General features: G+C 39.1%; 1 long non-coding RNA gene across 1 annotated transcript; it reads left to right on the forward strand.

The window, feature by feature from the left end:
• The first annotated feature begins 12200 nt into the window (after positions 1-12200).
• On the forward strand, positions 12201-19537 carry LOC120240062. The gene is made up of 4 exons (XR_005530575.1): positions 12201-12560; positions 13419-13476; positions 13813-13941; positions 18060-19537. It is a non-coding gene; the product is annotated as an uncharacterized LOC120240062 (long non-coding RNA).
• Positions 19538-22585: the final 3048 nt, after the last annotated feature.

The raw sequence follows: 22585 nt of genomic DNA on the forward strand, positions 1-22585 counted from the left end.
TGTTTTATGACCTTGGTTCAGTCAGTTCACATCTCTGGTCCTCAGCTTCTTCATCTATAAAAGAAAGGGGTTGGCCAGGTGACCTCCAGGTTCTTTCCGACCTAAAATTATATTACCCCGAGGGTAATTACAACAAATTCTAGAAAATGTTTTATGGCTATAAAGAGAAAACACTTTTGGAGCAATCTAAATTAGAATTTGCCTCTCGGGAATCAATTAGGCAGGTCCCCACAGCACCTCTCCAACTGTAAATGAAATGACTAAAATAAGAACAGAGAAGAAATCCTGCTTTTCCCTCGTGCCTTAGCAGAAAGCTAACTCTTGACTTACGCCTTTGGATATGGTTGGTTGCTCTGAATGCCATATCCACCTTCATAACGTGCCGGCCCAGGTGCCCACAGCACAATGGCCAGTCACCTTTAGAGAAGAAACTTTGCAGAAAAATAATTACATTCTATCACCTTTGAAGCTGTTCCAATTTCACAGGGGTTTCTGTTTTCCTCCCATTAAACCCAGCTGGTCATTTTAGTTGATCAAGTGAACGGCATCATTATCTTCAATTCTAATTTATATGAGGCGTCCACTGAAATTGACCCCTGCGGACAATTACAGATTCACGTAGGAAATTAGGACTGTGAGTCCCTCAGACCTATTAGAGGCTGATGAGCATGGCCTGATCTAAAGGTATGTAATCTTATATTTTGGGGGACAATTTATTCCAAGGACTATCAGGCTCTTCATCAGGAATGTCTGCCCCATACCCGGCTCTTGAAATCAAATGTAACACAGATGACTTTAATAGGAAGACCCTAGTAAATGTTGATTACTATCAAAACGTAAGAGGAAAAGGTCATTTTTGAGGTGACTGTGATTTACTACGAGCAGATTTGTGTGCTTCAGAACATGGGGAGCAGATGCTGTATAACAACCAGGAAGTGAGGGCCAGGTCTTGTGTTTAAAGCCAGCAGGTTAATAAAGCAACCCCCACCCTAATTGTCCCAGTTCTTCAGTAAAGCATATTAGGCCTTAAAAGTTACTTTTTTAGACCATGAATCATGTAATTTGTAGGCTCAAAGAGACTTCAGAGAATATGTATTTCTGTCATTTTTTATGTAAGAAAAGAAACAACATGGGGTGTCACTTATATAAGTAAGACCATGTTGAAAGTCAGAGCTGAGACTAGAATTTATGTCCATATTGTTGTTTTTATTTATTTCAGTTCTTAATCTTTTTTATCTTTTTTTTTTAGAGAGAGAGAGGGAACTTGTGATTTGGGGAGAGGAGCAAAGAGAGAGAGAGAGAGAGAGAGAGAATCAGAGAGAGAGAGAGAGAGAGAGAGAATCTTAAGCAGACTCCCTGAACTGAAATCAAGAGTCAGACACTCGACTGACAGAGCCACCCAAGTGCCCCCTTTAGGTCTATTTTGGAATATTGGTCCATGAAATATTTTACAAACCATAGCCAGGGTACTGGAATTGAAAGTTTCTTTCCTGTTTATACACACCACCACACCTAACATTATGTTTGTCGGGGTATAAAATTCAGACTTTCAAAAGACTCACTTTTGACTCTTAATAATCTTCTAAATGGTGTTTTGGAGAAGACCAACCATCTACATTTAGCCCAGATGATGGTGTGGTTAATTTCATTTGTTAGGCTGTCTGAATTTTGGGTGACCTCACACATTGAAATCTTTTTCTAAAAAAGAAAGTTGAAAAAAAAAAAAGAATGTTGCTTTATTGTGTTTATTTTTTTAAGGACAAAAAAAGAGAAGGGGCTTGTTTTGAGTCTGGTTTGTCTACAAATGGGGGAGAAAATGACTAGTGCAATCACAAAACAATTTCATAATTACAGTATCTCTGCCTCATTCTAGATTATTTCAGCACTAGCGGGAAATTTAGGCAAATGAGTTTGCATGAAAAATAGCTTCTAAGGAGACCTGTAGAAAAGCATGACTGTTGGAAATAGTCTCTGGAAGTCCCATCCTCTGTACACAAAGATCTGACAGTGTCAGCCCTGATGGAGCACAGCAGTTTCCTATGCCATATATAGATGTCTTACATAAACCAAATCTATAGAAACCAAATCGGTTTCTTTGGGGAAAAAAAGTTACACTTCCAGTACAGAGAGAAACCAATATTAATTTTTCTTCTACCAACCTGATAATTTTTTGACCCAACATAAATAGGGTCAGAGTGGAGATAGAAGAATTTGAAAAGGTCGTACTTTCAAAGGAAATGAAACGTTATGCCCATTTTTGGCACTAAGAAAAAGGTGAGGTATAATCAATTTCCACATTTGTTTTCCTGATTGTGCTCAAGAGTCTCACTTCCCAAAGGAAAATATATATTTTATAACCACCACCAAATGATCCTTTCCAGAAATGACCACAGGTAACATCTGGCCAATATATAAAATACGTAGTAAAAATAATCATTTTTAATTAACTAAAACCTGCTCAGGAGAGAGAGTCAGAGGAATATCCATCTGGTCAATTCTTATTTAATAGGGCAAATGAGGATCAGAATGTTTAATGTAATATATGTGAAATACTTAGTGACCTTACAATGAACTAAAACTTTCATTTTTTTAGGAAGAATGGGGTGAGGGTGAGGATTCAGAATATCTTGAAATGATAGACCTAAAATTTGATTTGTTTTTAGTACATTGTAAACTTTAAAATATAGGTAGAATATAAGAATTCTAAGAATAAGAATATAACCATTCATTTTAATCCATTTGAATGGTAAAAAGAGATTTTCCTTTATTCTGGAGCTTGAGGAAGATGATGAAGAGTTTTAAGTAAAGATAAAAAGAACTAGGATTATTTAGCCCAAGGAGAATATTAAAGGGTACTTGAGGTCTAGTGGTCCCAGGAGAAGTTTTGTATTGGCCCAAAGTAACCAGGAATCCTATATCCCCTCTGTAGAAGAAGAAATGAGTTAATGCTACATGAGAAGTTAGGATAGTTTTAGGGAGAACTCCTTTAATATTCTGAAATGTGTTCTTAAGGAGACACATCTTTCTCTTCCCTTCTCAGAAGTAGATTCTCCTTTGATTGGTGTGGTTTCGTTGTGCTTCCAAAGAAAGTGGCTCTCCAACATGAGTATGCATGAAGATCAGCAAAACAGGTTATAAAACATGGAATTCTGAGCCCCACCCCCAGAATTTCCAATTCAGTACATTGACTGTGGGGCCTAAGAATAGGGATTTCCAGGAAGTTCCCAAGTGATCTTGCTGCCCAGGAACCACACTCTGAGAACCGCTGGACTAGAAAGCCTTCTACTCAATACCTAGATGCCAAAGTAAATGCATCTTTTCATTAGTAAAATCCACCTGCTGCAGTGCTTTCTAATCATAAAACTGCAGGATAAATGTGTATATTTTGCTGCTTTTTGTAGCCAAGAACAAGAGAAGGAGCAATGGAAATGACATTATCCCTTAATCCTTTCACAGTAGGCAGTGAACTTGACTACACTTTGGGCTTAAACCGAAAGCTTTGGAGCCTAGGATAAACATTTTAGATGAGTTTAGAATCATCATCCACAAAACCTTCCTAAGGATTCCGGCAAGCCAGGGTAGTGGGATTCAGCTGTATTTGATTTTACGTATTTGGAATGCTTTGACTTTGGTGATTCCAGTGTAACTGCACATAAAACTAAGACCTATTTTAACAGAGCTCATTCTTTAACTTATATTTAAAATAGATAAAATGTTCTAGGGAAGAGACGTTTCACAGATACTTGGCTTCTTAATTTGAAGCTACTGGGTAAGTGATCTGTAGACTAGGAGCTAATGAAAACATTAGGTCCTTGGTCTTTTTAAAACTAAAGGATGTTGTAAATTTGTTTTTGCTTTTTAAGTATGTGTTCTGCATTATCAGGCATGGTTCATAGTTGCAAGTAACAGAACTCACCTTTTACCTAGAAGGCGGCCAGCTAGGAATAATGCCCAGATCTCTCTTTAGAACTGTTCCAGTGATGATACTACAGCCACCCACCGGCACTTGATTATCAGAACCTTCTGCCTTTACTGTCTCTGGAAGGCGGAGCCCTATTTTCTCAGAGTGGCCCAAGATGGATTCTTCACATTGCTCTCTTGGGCGTCAAACTTCTATGTGGTTGTGTCTATTGTTAAAGCCTCAGTCATATACCTGTACTCTAACTGTAAAGGAAGCTGGGAGAGCAAATTTGGCCTTCTTGGGAAAAGTGGCACACAGTGTTCCAAAGATGTTGAATGACGGGCACCTGAATGGCTCAGTCGGTTAATCATCTGACTTCGGCTCAGGTCATGATCTCACAGTTCATGAGTTTGAGCTCCATATTGGGCTCTCTGCTGTCAGTGCAGAGCTTGCTTTGGATCCTTTGTCCCCCCCATCCCCACCTCTGCCCCCTCCCCCTCAAAAATAAATAAAACATTTAAGAAAAAAAGACGGATGGTCACTAATCATGACAGATGTCAACTACAATATAACAAGGCAGTACTGGAGAGAGAGTTCATATTTTGTGCTAGGGAGGGATTCATTGTACCTCAGCGTTCTTTCCATTTCTTGTGAGGTGAATTCTGCAAAAGCCCCTTGTCTCTCGGTCCCACACAACAGAGCTAGAGAAGCCCTATGAAAACCTTCCTGTAGTCACTCTCACTAGCAATATATGACCGCGATCCTTCTATATCTTTAAACAGCTTTCTATTGACTTCCTACCATGAGTAATGAGCAAATCCAGTTTTCCATTTCCTCCCCCTCGCTTCTTCCCAAACTTACCTGATTCTTGCTGATCATATAATTTTTCATATCATATTCTTTAGACTTTGAAATGTACTTAACATGATTTATTGCCAGATTTATCAGCTTCAGTAATCTTTCTCTCCTCTGCTCTACCAGGTGAGAAAATCAGCATATTGACATTACTACCTACCATATGTCCTCTTCCCCTCCAGATCTTTGCTATATTATTTCTGCATCATTAGAGTTCATAACATTGAAATTCTGTTCTGTGACCATAATTTCCACAATTATTTTAGTTTCAGCCCTACAGTTAAATGAGGTCGGTGTTTAGGATCAGCCCTCCACTTCTCTCTTTGCTTTCCAAAATTTGGCCTGCAGTCGTTTCTTCAAGAAGGGCATAGGGTGTATTCTCTGAGTTTTTGCAGGCACAAACATTCATTTTCATTATACTTTAATGACTGTATGGCTATGTGTAATTCGTGGATTGCATACTTTATTTCCTGAGGACTTTGCTGTTATACTATTGACCTAGTGCCTTCTAGCATTGAACATTGCTGTGGAAAATAATAACCCGACTTGAATTGGTTGCCTTAAATGCACAACAGCCTTTTTCTTTGAGTTCCAGCAGTTCATTAAAACACGATTCAGGGTTGAATGTGTTGTGTGAATTTTTCCCAGAGTTCAGTGAGTCATCTTGGTCTATAGGGTCATGAGTTCTATTTCTGAAAAGTTACTTTGAAGTACATCTTTAACATTTTTCCTATTTTATTATTTTTTAACCTCTTCAGGTTATTAGTTTTTGCATATATTAAGGACTTTGTAACTGTCTTGTCTAGCTATTAATCTTTTATAATTCTGAATTCTTTTATTTCATTGAATTGCACTTTTTCTATTCCTGACATACTTGTTTATTTCCATGTTTTTAGCAGAATCTGGCTGCTGCCAGTGAAATGTTTGATTCCTGGACTCTGCCCAACCATTTTTCATTCTCTGTGGTCTTGCAGTATCTTCCCTGAGCTCTTGTATATCCAATATGGGCTCTTGTTTTATACGTATGGGAGCTTTGTTTAGGTCTTTTTTCTTTCAAGTTTATGGCAATATTTTTGTCTCCAATTTTTATTTGTTCTATGGAAATTTTTGTTTTGTATTTTTTGTCTTCCATTTTATCTCTGTTTATTCTCTTATTTTCTTGATATAGCTTTGCATGGATGTTTATTTTTAATGAGATTTTTTTTTTTTTCTAGACCAGTTACTGGCAGAAAGTTTGTGGGAGAGATGCCATGTCCATGTTCTATGCAGGCAGGAATTTTTGCTGTTTTAAGACACCTAAGTTCCTTATGTCGCAAAAATGTGTGTTTGAGTGAATCATTTCTCCCTAGCTACCAGAGATCAGTGGCTTTAGGGCTACTCACAATGCAGTCCTGTCCTCTGGCCCTGTCTCAACTATAAGCTGCTTCTTGCAAATTGTGGGTTGCTCTATGATTTTTCTTTTAGCCTTATCTTCTCTGCTTTTATTTGATGCCAAACTGGGTCCAGGGAAACTCCTGCTGTGAGTCCATGCACCACCTATCTACATCAATCCTTAGAAGTTTTGGATCTGTTTTCCTTGAGTGTGCCACCTGTTTTGACCTGCTGCCTTTGTCTGAGGCCATACGTTGGAATTTGTAACAATGTTACATTTAAATAGGAAGAGTTGTTAACTGTGTTTGGGGTGAATATAAATCCTTTTTTAAAAAATTTATTTAAAGTTAGTTAACATACTATTGGTGTATTGGTGTCAGGAGTAGAACTCAGTGATTCGTCTCTTATAACACTCAGTGCTCATCCCAACAAGTGTCCTACTTAATGCCCATCACCCACTTAGCTCACCACCCCCCTCCTTTAGCAACCCTCAGTTTGTTCTCTGTATTTTAGAATCTCTTATGGTTTGCCTCCCTCTCTGTTTTTATCTTCTCCTTCCTTTCCCCTGTGTTCATCTGTTGTGTTTCTTAAATTCCACATATGAGTGAAATCATATATTTGTCTTTCTCTGACTTAATTTCATTAGCATGATGTACTATAGGTAGATCCATCCATGTTGCAAATGGCAAGATTTTAGATTGCTGAGTAATATTTCATTATATATATGTATATATATACACATATCACATCTTTATTCACTAGGGTAAATATAAATTCTGATTCACTTTGAAATTATTAGCAAAAGCAATAGCAATTCTAAACCTGACAATGCCAAGAAATAGGGAGTTGAAGTTATAGTGCCTGTGGCAGCGAGCACTTATTTAGTATCTCACTCTCATAGAAAACATCTTCCCAAGTGGAATATGGAGGAGAGTAAAAAATGAAACTGAACTTGGAAAGTGTCTGGCATGTAGAAACTATTCAAAAAGATCCAGTTGTTCTGTCTACCATCATGATGACACTATTTTAAAAAAAGGTAGAAAACTACACATTTAAAAATATACTGTTTTGGTTATAAAAATCTAATCTTTGTATAAGTATCAACGTGTTTCTGCTCTAGTTCTTCCTACTGGGCATTACTGAAGCCCATCACTAAGCAACATCAAAAAAACATTCAAATGAGAAGCCATTTCTCAAGCTTGCGACTTACTGTAATGCCTGGTTTCTATCATTATTTATGTCATTATTATAATAAAATTATTGTCTAGGATTTTTTTCTGATTCCCCTTCTATGGCAAGCAGATTGTTAGGAGGGGGGAAGCAAGGGATGAGGAGAGGTCTAGACTAAGTAGTGTCAGTCTTAACAATGCAGAACTGGCAGGCAGATCTCTTACCTGGAGCTTTGCAAGTCTGGGACTCAAGAGTGGAGAAAAATCCAAGTCAGCAAAGAGGCTCTAAATGTGTCTTTTAACAAATGCACCAGCCTGGGGTAGGTATAGGGAAACAGAGTTTAAACTAAGAGATTGCAGAATAAGAGTTGGAGGTAAATGGCAAACAAGTCAAGCAGGAGTTGTCTAGCACAGAGGTCCAAACTTTTATCATGATTACACACTAGGCCTGGAACTTGTAAAGGGACAGGGACAGAGCAGATAGTTTTGCATTTAATTTATTTGTTTGTATTACCTTTCTGACCTCCCTAAGTGGGAGCCCTGAAGGTAAGCTTATTGTAGCCAGCTGGACCTCTCAGCTCAATACCTTATAAAGAGTAGGTGATCAAGAGTTATTTGTTAATTTAAAAGATAATTATCACATTGAATAAATACAGGGAAGATATGATTTAAAATGACACCAATTCCCAAGACAAGCATAAAATATCAGTGCCATCTATGCAGACAGAAGTGCAGTTTTGCTAGTGAATGCAGTTGCAAAGTAAATGCATGATGCATATTTTTAGAGCAGTTTTTCATAGAAAAACCACACCTTGAGTTTCTTGCATTTTAATTTCGGGGCACAATGATACATTTTGCCATTCTGTGATTTCAGACCTGGGATTTGCTGGATGAGTTGCAAATGTATGAAAAATGGTTTGGGAAAACAATTTTTATTCATTAAGTTGTTTGTTTTGATAGATAAAAAGCTCATATCTTTTTAAAGCGATGTTTATTTCATGTTTCGAGTGGCAGAAAAATAATTGTGTGTTTGAAATCTGTGAAATATGTTTTAATGCTTTTAAAATGACTTAAGAGCAAATGTGCCAAATTTACCCACTTTTTAAGCTATTCCGTGGTTGACAGTTAGCGTCACTTTTTATGCTTTATGGAACTATTTAATATGTTCCTTGATTATATCTTTTAAACTGCATTCAGTGTCTGTACCTGGTGGTATGATTAGAACATTTGACACACCTCTAGCAAGATTTTGCAAAGAAGAGATATTACAGATATTGTGTAAATGCTTGATTGATGCTCTAAAAATGAATATGAAAATTTTTGAATATAATAGGATTATGCAAACATGGTCTTTTAATAGGATTTCATTGGTAGATTGAACATATATATGCCTGGTCTATATGCTGGGAATCAGTTTTCAGAAAAGACAAACTGCCTTTCTAATTTGAACTTTTTTTTTTTTTTTTTAATTTTAGTGAGACAGGGTACTCAAAAAAAATTGGATAAGACTGTAAAATTCAGCCTCAAGATCAGTCTACAGAACTTCCTGAGTGCCCATTAAATGTATATTTTAGGTCACTGGGAATTCACGGAATTGTAGAATGCTCCAAATACGTATTTGTTCATACTAACTAGTAATTGATAGTTAATTGTCCACTTAGTATAGGGTAGGCGCTGCTCCATGGGCTTTATATATTTTAACTATTTAATGCTCACAGCATGCCTGTGAGGCAGGTATGATTATGATTATCATCTTACAGATGATTTGATGGAGACACAGAAATGGTTTGTTTTATTTTATTTTATTTTTTTTTTATTTATTTATTTCTAGGAGAAAGAGAGAGAGACAGCGTGAGCAGGGGAGGGTCAGAGAGAGAGGGAGTCACAGACTGAAACAGGCTCCAGGCTCTGAGCTGGCAGTCAGCACAGAGCCCGACGCGGGGCTCGAACCCATGAACCGCGAGATCATGACCTAAGTGAAAGTCGGACGCCCAACCGACTAAGCCACCCAGACGCCCCAGAAATGGTTTGTTTTAAAGTCACACATACAAACTGGGATTTGAAGCCAGTTACTCTTGGTTTCAGCGTCTGTATTTTCAACTACTGGGACAGACTACGTGCTGAGTGCTTTGGTAACATGACGCTTTCGTGCCATACTTCCAAGAAGAGGAAACTCACCAGAATTATAGGATTTCAGGGGGGTGAAAACAGACCCCCGAGAGTCATTTAATCTAACCATCCTGCCAACGATTGTGCTCCCAAGGAGTCTGCAGGCTGCCATGGAGATGGGGAGAAACAGCAAAGTAGTGGAATCTCTATAATGAGCTGTTCAGGGACAGAAACAGTGCCCTCCTTATAGGCTAAACATGTTATATCAGGCTTTTATTATATTTATTGCTGGGTCTTCTTAGGATCTGGGATTTGGCCCATGTTCTTTCCAAATCCTTATATAATCAGCCGTGCTACTGCACTTTTCTACCATTATAGCTATAAATACAAAACATACAAACGCACGAAGGCATCCTACCCAAGTATAAAATTACCACAGGAATGGGAAGGATTAAAAAAAAAAAAATGGATTGTTAGGTTTGAGGGATGATTACCGGTGGCACTGGTCTGGCTAGAGCTTGATAGGAAACGAGAGTAGTTTGGAGAGATGTCAGGGGCATCCTGAAAGTTGAGTGCAGATTTGTGAGGATCAAATGATGGAGACAGATTTCAGATGGTGTGATGACATGCGTGAATTATTTCAGAGAGAAAGGGTGCCTGTGTGCTTGGTGCTTCCGAATATGTTGACAGAATAAATGCAGGGGATAAGAATCTGAGAGCTACACGAGAGGTGCTGTCAATGGTATTGTTTCCCCACATTCTTACTTGTATTTGTATTCTTCATGCCTTGCATGTAATGGTCTTAATATCACTTGTTGAATGTATATATGTGCACAAAATGTTATGTAAGCAGGTGGGGGAATATGTCAAGAAGGGAAAGCGTCACCCAGTTGGTGACGACTGAGTATGAGAAGGGGTTTTGTAGATAGAGATTGTTGTTGGTGGGGTGTGTGTGTAGGGGGGAAGTGGGGTGGGGGGTGTTTCTTCCCCCCTCCTATTTTCTTTCACAGAAAGAAAGCCACTAGTGTACCACTGCCCCTCGTTCTTCCCAGTTCCTCCCTCAGTCTGTCTGCCTTCAGGAAAGAAGGAGTGACGAACCTGCTTGTTGGCTCTGAGATAAAGAACTACAGATGGCATGTAGCTCACATCTCTCTTCTGTCTCCTCTTATGAGTGAGCCCTCTCCCCCTTCTTAAACTAATAATGGGGCAGGAGGACTCTGTTTGAGGCCTACACTTTTGCCCAGCGCCATCTGCATCTGGATAGGTGTGTCTGTAAAGTTCCAGGAGTAGATATCAAGAAGTTCATTGCTGCCATAGAGTACGCTAGCTGTATTCTTCACAATCACCCCTATTGGTAATACAAATGATCCTTGGTCCTCTCTCTGCTTGCTTTTGTGTTTTATTTCTTAGTTTAAATTATTTAGAGCTTGGGGAGGGTTATAATATATTGGGTTCCTTCAAATCTCAATATAACCACCAGGGACAGGCGTTCGTAGAAGAGAGAATAGTATTTATAAAAGCACGTAGAAAATGCTTCATGTGTTTGGGGAAGAGAATTCTGTATGGTGGTAAGAATGAGCATGACAGAATAATCGAGGAAGTTTAGGGTTGAGTCAAGAAAGGACTCAAGGTGTGCTGAGGAGTTAGACTTGATCCTTTGGACTTTATGGTTCTCTAAATAACTGTCTGCAGACCTCTGAGGTCCCTATGGACCTTTCAGGGGGTCCATGAAGCCAAAACTACACTCATAATAATACTAAGACATTGTTTACTTTTATCATTCTCATTTTCTCATGAGTGTACAGGCAAGTTTTCCAAAGGCTACATGATGTGCAATATTGCAACCAATTGAATGCCAAAACAGATATGAGACTTTTGCTTCTACTATAATAGAATATCTTTTAAGCCAGTAATTAAAGAGATCTGTAAAAATGTAAAGCAACGCCATATGTCTCACTAGTGGGTTTTTTTAAATAGTTATCTCATAAACATATTATTTATGTTAACACATAATGCATTTATTTTTAATGACCTAAAGAAAAAAATTGAATTTTTATTTATATTAACTTAAATATAATAACATATTAATTCATACTATAGCAAATACTAATATATATATAACCCATGTAAATAAAAGCTCTTTGGGGCCCTTAATAATTTTCTTATTTTTTTATGTTTATTTATTTTTCATAAAGAGAGAGACAGAGCATAAGTAGGGAAGGGGCAGAGAGAGGATACACAGAATCTGAAGCAGGCTCCAGACTCTGGGCTGTCAGCACAGGGCCCCACCTGGGTCTTGAACTGATGAACAGTGAGATCATGACCTGTGCTGAAGTTGGACACTTAACTGACTGAGCTACCCAGGTGCTCCTTGGGCCCTTCATAATTTTTAAGACCATGAAAAGGTCCTGCTACCAAAAAGTTTGAGAATGACTCCTATGGAGGACATTGGGGAAACTTTGGAGGTTTGAAAGTAGAGGAGCTACATGATCTGTTTCATATTAGACATTTAATTCTTCCAAAGTTACAAAGACTGTCCATGCCCAGCGTTGGTAAAGATGTAGGAAATGAGCGTTCTTATGCTCCACTGATAGGAATATGAATTGGTACAGCCTTCAACTGGGTGTTTTGGCAGTATGTGCCAAATGATTGTAAAAGCACATATTCTTTGGCTTAGAAATTCCACTTTTAGGGATTTATCCTAAAGAAATAACAAATGTTAAAGATATAAACACCATATATTAATATTTATTGTATTGTTTATAATGATTAAAAAAATTAAATAACAAGCTAAATGCTCATGCTTTAGGTCTCCCAGTTTTGGATATCACTTTACTGCATGGCCAGACTGAGCCTTGATTCTTTCTTTTAATTATAATGAGACAGAGACTTCCACCTTTCAAGGGACCGAGGCTCATGAAAGGTTTCCACGTGCCCCTTATTCTCTGTCCAACTCAGTGCCCAAATAATGTTCCAGACTTAACTGCACTGCCTTCAGCCATCTGCCTCAAGGTGAGAGATTTAAAAGTCTCAAGGATCCAGACACCCAGAGCTGGCATCGTTCCCCCATAGCCTGCAAGACAGCAGTGACAGAAAGATGACACAATTCTGCATCTGCAGATGTGACCGGGATGTGCCTTTCCTGGGGTAAAACTGTAAGTCCACGATAAAATTCTTTTACATCTTCTTGTTGCCCTGTTTAGGATGTAAACATATGAGTTTTTCACAAAACTTTTTATGAAGACATATTTTTTTAAAAAAGGAACACAGTTCATAAACTACACCAGCTCTAATTAAAGGGTTCACTGAAGTGACTGATTTTACCACAGTGCAGATATGCAGATTTCTTAGTTTATTTTACCCAAGGGATACAGAAATGCTGATGCATAGGAGCACATGTACCCCAATGTTCATAGCAGCACTCTCCACAATAGCTAAAACATGGAAAGAGCCTAAGTGTCCATCAACAGATGAATGGATCAAGAAGATGTGGTTTATCTATACCATGGAATACTACATGGCAATGAGAAACCATGAAATCTGGCCATGTGTAGCAACATGGATGGACCTTGAGGGTGTTATGCTGAGCGAAATAAGTCAGGCAGAGAAGGACAAATATCATATGTTTGCACGTATAGGAGGATTAGGAGGAACTTAACTGAGGAACAAGGGGGAGAAGAAGGGGGGAAATGGTGGGGGAAAGGGAGAGAGGCAAACCATGAGAGACTCTTGAATGCTGACAAAAACTGAGGACTGATGGAGGGGGGGGGAGGGAGGGATGGGCATGGAGGAGGGCACTTGTGGGGATGAGCACTGAGTGTTATGTGGAAACTAATTTGACAATAAACTATTTGTAAAAAAAAAAAAGCACATTGATCCTTGACAATATCAGATCTGTTCCCACAAGAATAAAAGGAAATATACATGGCTGGCACCAGGATTTTCAAGACTATTTAGTATTTTTCTAAGAAATCCCAGCAATAATCTAACAATGGAAAATTGGGAAATTTCAGGAAAGACGACTAGTAACCTCAAGAATGAAGAAAGGTATAATTCTTTGTGTCTCCATAGGTAAGATTTTTTTCACCTTTTAATTTCTTTCAGGATTTTTTTTCTTTATCTTTGATTTTCTCTGGTTTGAAAATGATATGCCTAGGTGTACTGTTTTTGGTATTTATCCTGTTTGGAATTCTCTGAGCTTCCTGGATCTGTGGTTTGGTGTCTGATAATCATTTGAGGATATTCTCAGTCATTATTGTTTCGAATATTTCTTCTGTTCCTTTCTCTCTGTCTTTTCCTCTGGGATTCTCATTATGAGTATGTTACACCTTGTGCAGTTGTCTCCAAGTCCTTGGAGAGTCTGTTGTTTTTCTCAGACTTTGTTCTCTTTGCTTTTTGGTTTTCAAGGATACTACTGGTATATTATCTAAAGATCTGGATGACCAGAAGGAGGTGGCCTGGGAAGATCCACAGGAAAAGTGTTCCAGAAAGAACAGCAAACAAAGCCTACCTGGAGGGGGTGACTGGAGCAAGAGGGTAAATGAGAAAAGGGCTTTGAGGGAGAGGAGATTGAAGAGGTGGGTGGAGGGCCTTGTAGGCCATGGTAAGGGAGCTGGACTTTTCTGCCTAACTCTAAGTAGGTTAGGGAATGGAAGCCATGGCCAGAACTTACACAGAGGAGTGATGTGATCTGAATTAGGTCTTAAAATGATTACTCTTCCTGGATTGAGAATACATTGTAGTGGAGCAAGCGGGAGAAGGGGCAGCTAGTTAGGGGTAGAGAGTGGCGGTGATGATGAAGGTGAGTAGACAGTATACAAACACATGTATGTATTCACAAGTCTTGTGCAGCCCAGTTACTGCCCCATTTTAGAGACAGGGGATAGGGTAACCTTTTTTTTTTTTTTTTTTTTCCTTATCCTAATCCTTTTCCAAATGGTTAGTAGATTTAATATTTCCCTCTAATTCAAATTCGTAATTTTTTCCCCTCCTATACAGAAAGGAAAGCACAGAATACCTCAGTGCCCAAGTGTTACCTCCCTATCACAGTAAGAAATCCACATTTGTAATATCCTTTCTGAGAAAGTGCACATTTCAGATTTCTAATTCTAGCCCAAGTTTTCTTTTACCATTTTTACATGTTGTGACAGGTGGCTCAGAAATACTTTGATTTTTGTCTCTTCATCACAATACATTGAACGTTAAAATCAAGTTGTTGGGTTTTTATTGGTTTAATATGTCTTTCAGCATTTTATTGCTCAAAATGTCATGAATATTAGAGGATATATCAATATACACCAATAGTAGTCAGATACTTAGAAGTTCTTTCTTCAGCCGTGTCCCGAAAAAAGACCCTCAAAGGCATCCATCATTTCTGATATAGTGTTTTTTATCTCTAGGATTTTATTTTGCCCCCCCCCCTGGAATTTCTCTTTCTTCTTACATTGCCCATCTATTTTTGCATGTTGTCTGTTTTAACCATTAGCATCCTTAGCATACTAATCATTGTTTATTTATTTATTTACTTACTTATTTTTAATCATAGTTATTTTAAATTCCCCATATAATAATTCCAACATCTCTGTCATGTCTGCTTATGATGCTTGATCTGTCTCATCAAATTGTGGGGTTTTTTGCCTTTTGATGTGCCTTATTTTCTCTTGAGAGCCAGATCTAATGTACTGGGTAAGATGAACTATCATAAACAGGCCTTTAGTAATATAGAGGTGAGGTGTGGAGGCAGGGGAAAATTTCTATAGTCCTATCATTACGTCTCAGTTTTTTATTGAGACTGTGCCTTTGGACTGTGAATTTCACAAGTGTTTCTAAGTTTTACTTTCCCTCATTAGGAGGGACAGGATGGCTAGAGCAGGCTGGAGTTGGGTATTTCCCTTCCTCAGGTCAGTTATGTTTTGTTAATACTTGACTAGGTTAGAATCCAGTTAAGTATTTCTCCGGAGGATAGGTTTTGTTAAGAAGAGAGTCCTCTGAGGTGTTTTAAAGTACAGAATTCCTTTCCCCCTCTCCCTATGGAAGCCCAAGGGGATCTCCTCCCATATATTTTTAAAATGCTTTATTTATTTTTGAGAGGCAGAGACAGAGCACAAGTAGGGAAGGGGTAGAGAGAGAAAGACACACACACACACAGAATCTGGCTCCCTGCTCTAAGCTGCCAGCACAGAGCCCAGCGTGGGGCTCGAACCCGTGAACCATGAGATCATGACCTGAGCCGAAGTTGGACACCCAACCAACTGAGCCACCCAGGTGCCCCTGCTCCCGTATGTACTATGGGAATCTGGCCCCTGTTCCCATATGTACTATGGGAATCTGGTTGCTCTCCTGGGGGTAAATCTCACAGTATTGTTAGGGCTTCCCTATGACTGGGTCCCTGTGGACTTTTTAATTCATAATCAGACTTGTCTGCATTAAACCTCTAGGGTTCATCAGTTATAGATTCAGATTTTCCTATCTGGCACTTGTTCCCACAGTGTTCCCTGCTAGGGAGTCTCTGTTCTCCTATACCACAAATCTTTGTATTTTTGTATGTATCTCTCCACTCTTAGGGGCAGCGGTTTGCCTTGGTCCTCCTCTCTCTTACAGCTCCAAGAAGAGTTGTTGATTTTTCATTCTTTTCAGCTTCTTACCTGTTGTAAAGATGGAGTGGCAACTTCCAAGCTTCTATGTGGAATCAGAAACCAGAAGTGTAAAAGATTTTTAAAAAATAAAGAATGAGTACATTAAAATATATGTTTAGAATCTCCATTAATAGATTAAAAAATTTTTTAATGTTTTATTTATTTCTGAGAGAGAGAGAGAGAGCGTGAGCAGGGGAGGGTCAGAGAGAGAGGGAGACACAGAATCTGAAACAGGCTCCAGGCTCTGAGCTGTCAGCACAGAGCCTGACTCAGGGCTCCAACCCACGAACCGTGAGATCATGACCGGAGCCGAAGTCAGATGCTTAACCGACTGAGCCACCCAGGCGTCCCTAATAGATTTAAAAATAAATGAAGAAATCCATATAGGTCTGTAATCTCTGTAACCATTTTTTCAACCAATGTCAATTTCTTGGTATTTGTTTTGTTTTGTTTTTAGAGAGAGAGAGAGAGAGTAAGTGAGTATTGGCAGTACACATACATGAGTGGGGGAAGGGGCAGAGGAAGAGGGAGAATCTTAAGTAGGCACCATACCCAGCGTGGAGCCCAACTCAGGACTCGATCTCAGGACACTAAGATCATGACTTGAGACAAAATTAAGAGCCAGACGCTCAGCCACCTGAGCCACCCAGGTGCCCCAGTTTCTTGGGTTTGATAATATACTACATTTAATGTAGGACATTAACAGTGCAAGAACCTTGGCACACAGGAACTCTGTAGTATATTTTGCAACATTTTGTGAATCTGTAACTATTTAAAGATTTTTTTTAAGTAAACACAGTTAGAAAAAACATTCACAGCCCAAGAAGGGAAAATTTCAAAGACTTAACATATAAAAAGCTTACCAATGAAAAATATGTAATAGTAGAAAAATGGACAAAAGTCATAGATAGATATTTTGGAAAACATAGGTAGCTAAATTTATGAAAAGTTATTTAAACTGTTGTCAGGAAACAACAAATAGAAGATTTACCTCTTTTTATTTATCAGCCTGGTAATGGTTAGCAATGGACATAATAAATACGAAACTGTCCAAGTATATGGGTTGCTGTGCACTCCATCTACTGCTAGTAGAAAAGTAAGTTGGCACAATTTTGTAGGAAGCCAATCTGATAACACACAGTCATAAAAAGTTGCCAATTAATACATAGGTATTTAACTAAATACGGATTGTACAAATACATCTGTAAGAATGTTCATCAAACATTATTTATAAAGAGAAAACTTAAGGAATAATAACAGGAAAATGATTAAATAAACACAAGAGATCATCACTGTAGAAGAATATTAAATGGTATGGAAAAATGTCTACTATAAAAAATCAAATTTGAAAAATATGAAAGGATACATTCTAAAAGCTCTCCTCAGGCCTCCAGTAGTTCACTACATAACACCTCTTCCCTCAACGCAGCCTCTATCCTGACTTCTAATAGTACAGCTGAGTTTTGCTAAACGTGAAATGCATTCATACTATATATATATACATAACTATGTATGGTTTTTGTTATTCAGTTTTATAGTTTTGTATATCATCCATGTTTCATGCAGCAATAATGTATTGATTTTCATAGCTGTATTCAATTGCATCCATATATCAACATATATTATCCATATATTTGTATTACAGTTATTAGTTTTTAGTCACCAAAGAAAGGAGATCAGGAAGAGAAGAATAGGTCAGAGGTGATCAAAGTGGTGACCCATTCCTGAGACCTCTAACATGGGGGCAAGGAGAGTTTCACCCAAGGTATAGGGGATGCCAGTGATTGCTCCTAGGCCACCAGATCTGAGGATGTACAGTCAACAAAGGGACACATGAAACCCCATTGGTCAGCATCAGAGTACTTGGGAGAATGACTGATATTAAGTCCTCCTAAATATATATATATATATATGTATATATATGCATGTACATATCTGTGTACATGAGTATGTGTGCGTGTGTTCTAGGGAAATGGAGTTGAGACTATTTAAATACTCCTCACATCTTAATTCCCAAAGGAACTGAAGTCTGTCTTTGTGTGTTACGTGGGAGCAAAGATCATGTGACTTGGAAGTGTGGTGTGCAAATGAAGATGAGCTGATTTAACTCTGAGATTCTGGGGGAGGCAGAAAGTGAAGAACCGAAGTGGATGTATGACATCTGGAACCCAACTGAATCCAGCTCATATACATGACTGCCACAGTAAATTCTCCTATGCCCTCTCCTATGCCATGTTTATGCCTAGACATTTCCTTGCAAGCAAGCTGTGTTCTTTGTTTCCAGATTGGGTAGGGCTTTCTCTTCCTGCTTGACAACGAGGTCCTGATAAATGTAGAAATGTAGTAAATAATCCGTGCACCATGATTCATTTCTTCTCTATCACAATGTGATCAATCACCGTAGGTTAGTAAGTGCTGATAGATTAGGTTTCAAATTTTGTAAAAACAAGGCTAGCACTTAACATTGAGGGCCAGCTGAAGGCACTGGTTTTTCTCAGCCTTTGGACTGAGATGAATGTATCGTAGAGGCTAATCTTAGAGAACAAGCTTGAGCACTGGAAACTTGATCAAAGCAAAAGGCCCATGGTGGCCCCCTGGCTGAACACAGACAGGTCCATCAGGCGGTCCACCTCAAAATATTCATAGGCCCTAACCAATGGGTTAGTTACAACCAGGCACAGTTACCAAAAAAGGGAAAATTCCATACATCCCCCTATCTCCTCACTTTTTCTCTTTAAAAACAGCCCCCGCCCACTGCCTCCTTGCAGATAGTCTCTCTGCTGTCCTGCCTGCTGCTCCCTTGTGGATTCAGTAAATTTCTCTCTCTTTGGTTCTGCTTCAGGCGAATTCTTTTCACCACCCACGCTACTGGCTTTCACCCCTACATTTGGGGGCTCCCACCTGATCTGGTTGGGAGAGACATCACATTTAGACACCACAAATGTGAGTTCCAGCTCTTCATTTTCAGCCATATGATGGCAGTTGCCTTTGCTAAGCCTCAGTTTCCTTCTCTATAAAATGGGGATAATATAGTACCATATCCATTAAATGATACAATACATATAAAACACCTACCACATACAGAAAGCACTCAAAAATTTTAAATTATTTTTATGGATTTAATCTTAATGTAATGATTTTCCATTCTTGCATGCCACAAAATGTGTGTGTGCATGTGTGTGTGTGTGTTTGTGTGTGTGTGACAATAAATATGCTATAGAAATGAGAACCAATCTTTGTGTTTATAATAGCAGAATGGTTATTGCCAAGTTGATGATATGCTCCATTATCTGGTTTCTTTCACACAAGATAATGTCTGTGAGATAAATCCATATTGTTGCTGTATTAAGAGTTTTCTCCTTTTTATTGAGGAATAGTATTCAATTGTATGACTATACCACAATTTATTCACCTCTGGATGGATATTTAGGACATTTCCAGTGTAAACTTAAAGAAAAAATTTTAATGTTTATTCATTTTTGAGAGAGAGATAGAACACAAACCAGGGAGGGCAGAGAGAGAGGGAGACACAGAATCTGGAACAGCCTCCAGGCTCTCTGTCAGCACAGAGCCCCATGGGGGGCGGGGCTCGAACCCACAAACTGAACCGTCTAACCGTGAGATCCTGACCTGTGCGGAAGTGGGATGCTTAAACCGACTGAGCCACCCAGGTGCCCCCTCGTGTAAACTTTTATAAATAAATTTGCCACGAACTTTCTCGTACAAGTCTTCTTGTGGACATACATTTTCATTTTTGTTGAGTAAATACTTAGAAGTGGAATCGTGGGGTCATTGTGTAGGTTAGGTTTAACTTTATAAGAAATTCCCACACCCATTTCCAAAGGAGTTGTACCACGGGACATTCCCACCAGCAATTTTTTTGTGTTCTGATTGCTTTACCTCTCTAGCAGTCTTTGGTAACATCGATCTTTTTACTTTTATCCTTTCAACTGGGTGTGAACTTAACTCATTGTGGTTTAATTTATGTTTCTCTGGTGAACAATAGTGTTGCGTATTCTGTCAGATTTTTGTCCTCTGCACTAATTCTGTGTCCTCAATCAAACGGGGATGACAATAACCAAAAATCAGGCACATCAACAGTGTGAAATACCTCCTCTCATTTCCTTAATGATTTACCTTTATTCACACTCAGTTGAAGTGCTATCTTGCATATACCTTTAGGACATATGTTAGTTTCTGCCTTTTCTGCACATTTTATTATGACTCTTATTATCTAGCTGGATTTAGCACAAAGTGACTGCTCTCTTGGTGAAATCCTCCCGATTATTTATATGATAATCATGAAGGGGAGCCTTTTAGATTACTTAATGCCTTATATTTGGGGGCATGCCTTTATTCAGGAGCACTCAAAGTCCTTTGAAGTTAATATTGACAACATCTTTGTGAAGTGGGTGGCAAGCACTGGGAAAAGAAACTGAAATTTCAGAAGGCAAAGAGACTTATTCCAAATCTCAAAGCGAAATGGTAAAATTCAGACTGTAACTTGACTCACCGTCGTCAGATATGTCGCCAGACCTACGGCCACCCAGTAAGCCATGGTAGAACTCCTTAGGGGGCAGACTGATAAAGGGTTCACATGAAGTTAAGTTGCTTCATCTGCTGATATAAAGTTAATGCAGTTTCCCCCCAAATCTTTGAGAACTGGAACGTTATCATAAGCCGTGCCATGTAGAATCCCTGTGGATTTGTGAACTGAAGGTTATAAAGAAAAACAGAGTCATTCTGCCCCATGGAAAAAGATGTGTGAGAATGCAGTAACGTAGGGCGGGGGAAAGGTTTCAAAGAACAATGTACAAAAATCTCCCATCCTTTCATACACACATAAATATTTTCAAATAAGAAGGCTGTGTTTTGAAAAAAACAACAAAGAAAAAGGTAAGACCTCTAGCAAAAAAGAAATAAAACACACCAGTGTTCCAAGTTGATTTTGTTCCTGCATCTGAACATACTGCATATTTAAAGAGTCACTCTCAAGTAATATGGGTGATGTTTAACAAATATGCCAGAAACCACACACCCAAATAGGTGCTTTTTTTCCTCCAAAGGAGGCATCTAGGGATGTTTATACACTTACCTCCATGTCCCTTTGTCCCTGATGATAACATTTTTGGAATTGCTGTTTGGAATAGCCTTCAGAACCACAGGAGCATTCTTTGGAATGTCTTCAGGATTCTGTGGCTCCATGTAAAAAGTATGCTTTGGATATTCTCTCACCATTTTGGTGTCTTAAGTCTTAGGCTCCTTATCTTGGGACCCTTCTTACTAATAACTCAGGCATGACAATTAGCTTCACAGTTTTAGCTGCACCCCTCGCCTTTCTTCTTGACCACAATCTTGTGTGGGTGTCTTTGTTTTTGTCCGAGATGGTCCAGGTAGCTCCAGGTGAAAAGTCTCTTGGTCCGACCTGCGCCAGGAACAGTTATCCTGCCCCACCCCGAGGCACAAGACTGCACGTGATCCAGTGTGCCCGTCATCCCCAAGAGCAGTAGTTAAAGACCCAGTGGCAGTCATTCTTACCCTCTCCGAGCAAAATTGACTTGTTAAAAATGGCCCCAACTCATCGGGTGCCGATGACTGCCATGTAGTGAGTGACTTGTAGGTTCGAGCCACAGAAGGAAAATAAAGGTTGAGAAATGGCTGGGACTGGATTTATCCTGTGGCTCGGAGTGCTGCACGGACTCACTCACCGTCGCTGAAAGAGCGCTGCTCTCAGGTACAGCACACGTTAGTGTCTTGCTCCCACTCGATTGGGCTGAGCTGTGGCTCTGCTCCCTTTCTGGGACCCACACTGATGGGACTTGTCAGTCTCTTGATAGAGGAAAATGAGACATAGTGAAACACACCCTCACAGTCAGGGCACTGGAATAAATAGACTGCTTGTAATAGTTTGTTGAAGGGAAAACTTATTTATTTATTTATTTATTTATTTATTTATTATGTTAATTTTTTTGAGAGGGAGAGTGGGGGAGAGGGGGAGGGAGGGAGGGAGAGAGAGAGAGAGAGAGACAGAATCTCAAGAAAGCTCCGCACTTAGTTGCTTCATTTCATGACCCTAGGATCATGACCTGAGACAAAATCAAGAGTTGGTCGTTCAACTGACTGAGCCACCCAGGCGCCCCTAGATTTATTTATTTAAGCCTTTTAAAAATGTTTTATTTGTTTATTTTTGAGAGAGAGAGAGAAGAAGCAGGAGAGGAGCAGAGAGAGGGGGACAGAGAACCCCAAACAGGGTCTACCCTGACATCAGAGAGCCCGATGTGAGGCTCAAGCCCACGGACCCTGAAATCATGACCTGAGCCCAAATTGAACGCTCAACTGACTGAACCAACCAGGTGCCCTGTAGATTTATTTTTCAAAGGTAGATTTTTGTTGGTTTTGTTTTAACTATCTTTATTGTGGCAGCATATTTATGTTCCTATATATCACCATCAATAAATATAAATGCTTATACTGTATAAGGAAAAGTAATGTGTTAGACCACCTTTTCCAAAGGAGAATCACCGAGGACAAAGCCCACAAAACAC

Source organism: Hyaena hyaena, unplaced genomic scaffold, assembly GCF_003009895.1.
Source record: "Hyaena hyaena isolate Hyena2069 unplaced genomic scaffold, ASM300989v1 scaffold_247, whole genome shotgun sequence".
Classification (NCBI taxonomy): domain Eukaryota; kingdom Metazoa; phylum Chordata; class Mammalia; order Carnivora; family Hyaenidae; genus Hyaena; species Hyaena hyaena.